We start from the raw sequence: 2,839 nt of genomic DNA, 5'->3' as shown, positions 1-2,839 counted from the left end.
ATTGATGGCTGTTAGAGCTACCACCAGGGCATTAGCCATGAGTCATACTGGGCAGACTGCTCAGACCCTGAATAATCATTTAGCCAATGTAGCTCATGCCTTAGTTGTACATAAAGGAATTAATGCTCAACTAAAAGGAAGCTTGATGGTGTTCAATCAGAGGATTGACCTCGTGCAGGAGCAAATTGATAGCCTATGGCAAATCGCTCAACCTGGCTGTCAATAAAAGTATGCTGGACTTTGTGTCACTAGCATACAACATGAGAATTTTTCCTGTGCTGCAAAGCTGTCTAAACAATTGTCGAGCTATATTTTAGGTAATTGGACTGGAGAATTCGATACTACGATGGAGCAGCTGAGAGTAGCCATTGTCACAGTAAATTCTACCAGAGTGGACGCAGGACTAGCCACAGGATTATCAACATGGATTGCTGCAGCCATGAATCATCTGAAGGAATGGGCAGGCATGGGAGCGTTAGCAGGCCTTCTGGTGTTGGTCTCCTTGGTTTGCCTGTGGTATATATGCAAGATTAGAGTCTCACAATAGTGTGATGCAGCCATGATTATTCAGGCCTTTACAGCCATTGAAGCAGGACATTCTCCCCAAGCATGGTTGGATACCATAAAAAGCTAAAATGATACGCTGAGGATGCGACGCTAAGCACTGCACTCAGGGTCAGCCGCTTTGGACCCAGAGAAGAGCATGTCTGATTGCATGCGGGTTGATGCCCCAGGTCCCGCCTCTGAGAAAAAGGTATCGGACGGGTCTGATGCTCTTTGGGTGGATGACACCTAAATGAAAATCTGTACAAAGTCCCAATTTATTTCTAATATTAGAGATCAGACCTCTACTCTTGCCTGATGCGTCTAAAACAAAAAGGGGGAACTGTAGAGAGCTGCGGAATGCTATGCCTTAAAGATGGAGCTGGTTTCTGCCTTCCACCTTCCCGATGGTGAGTGCTCTCTGTCACGAACAACTCCACATTTGGCTAAGGCCGAGGATCTGGCTTGCTTCCATGTATGTGGACCTATCTGCATTGCCCCCATGGCACGCCTGGGTTGGCTACCCAGAGGCTATTTAAGCTGTGGGCTGGCTTTCCCCGGGGTCCGAGGATTGTTCAATGTTCCTGAATAAACTGCATTGAAAAAAAAAAAGTGCTTTTTAAAATATATAATGTTAAATTTATAGCACAGAATGACATAAATATTCAGAAAAATATGATCAAGTAATTATATCAAAATGTATTATAAATGAATAGGTATATTTGATATGTAAAATATTTATTTAAAGTGTGTGTGTGTGTGTGTGTGTGTGTGTGTATGTGTGTGTGTATTGTGAACATTCACATTTGAATAAAAGTACCTCATGGGCCTAGAAGAGAGTGGCAGATGTTCTGGAGATGTGGTTATGGGTTGCGAACCTCGAAGATGCCATCTGCAAGATCAATATCTGCTCTGACCATTGATTCATCTTTCCAGACTCTGAATAGAGATGTTTGGAAACAAAACAAAACGAAGCAAAAGAAACAAAAACACTAGAGCACCAGCAGCAAGGTCAGAATAAAAGGTGGCCTTGGGGCGGCCTCTGACTGCTCCTGTACTTCTTCCGCTACCTTCCTTCCTCTGATTCCCACCATGTTGATGTACCAAGTAAAGCCATATCATTGACACAGTGTGCCTTTGAGTGTGGAGGTTCCAACCTGCATATACCGGCTCCCCAACGTGAACAGCAAGACCAGCATTCCCGCAACATGCGTCACCTGCAGGAGACACCTCAACCATCTTTGCAAGCCCTTGGATCCCACCAAAATGATATTTTAAAGCGCTTGTATGGGTTGAAGGCAGCTGTGGGTGATGGCATCAAAGATGACTCACGTTCCAGATGCGAATTTGGGCATAACCAACATCTTTCAAGCCGACAAGCGCAAGACTTTAACCATAAATTCACTGGATTGAATTCCGTGTTCAGAAAGGATTATGGGGTTCTGGAAGACATCATAATCAGTGCAAACCCAGCATCCCCATCCCTCTTGCTTCTGTCGCACAGGCTGCTCTGTGAACACTAGAGTCCTGTTCACTGTGCACACCCGTTAGTTAGTCAGCTAGAATGTACCTTAGAATCTTCTCAAGAGCTTTGGAGAACAGGCTGTAAAACAGTCCCACCACGAATATCAGCTGGGCTTCACTTTGATTTGGAAGGATATGCCCAAGACACACATGAAGGTCAGTGTGCAGACAATGTGCCGCATGGAAGGACAAGGGAACATGGCTTGCTTCCTGTTCTCTCTGTTTGGCCAGAAGCATCACACTGTCAATTTAACCGTCGTTGATACCTGAGTGGATATAGCCATGTTTCAGCTGAGAGAAGGGAGCAGTAAAGAAAAAGCAGCTGCTTTCTGCTCCATGGACTGCTCTGGGGAAGAGGCCCTGGCTGGTGAGAAATGGGTGCACTGTGGCGGAAGTGGTGTTGTGGTCTGTGCTCCAGCAGAGTGGGGGTGGCAGCAGGGCGGCACCCACTACTGTGCAGCAGGAGCCTAAGTCCTATGAGAACCCGGTCCCCCTTCAGCACTGCCTTCCACCCCCTGAAGTGAATTCTAGCATCTTGTATTGCAGGGCTCAATGTAAGGATGGTACTGCTTCCGGTTTGCCATCAGGAAAGGGACTTGTTCTAGCTAGAATCACAGCCTTTTCACTAAGCCAGTCGTCAGGCATCAATAATAGCACCAGATAACAACAACAACAACAACAAATCAAAAGAAAGAAATGTTATAAGTTCACAAATGAGAGAAACTACTCTATATGAAAAATTATATATAAATAAATGTTCCACAGTTAAGCA

General features: G+C 45.2%; 1 pseudogene; it reads left to right on the top strand.

Moving 5' to 3' along the window:
- Window positions 1-1,635: 1,635 nt before the first annotated feature.
- Window positions 1,636-2,591, top strand: LOC132646750 (aminoacyl tRNA synthase complex-interacting multifunctional protein 2-like; annotated as a pseudogene).
- Window positions 2,592-2,839: the final 248 nt, after the last annotated feature.

This window comes from Meriones unguiculatus, chromosome 12, assembly GCF_030254825.1.
Source record: "Meriones unguiculatus strain TT.TT164.6M chromosome 12, Bangor_MerUng_6.1, whole genome shotgun sequence".
NCBI lineage: Eukaryota > Metazoa > Chordata > Mammalia > Rodentia > Muridae > Meriones > Meriones unguiculatus.
The sequence above is the reverse complement of the archived record's forward strand: the minus strand, read 5'-3'. Positions and strand labels throughout refer to the sequence as shown.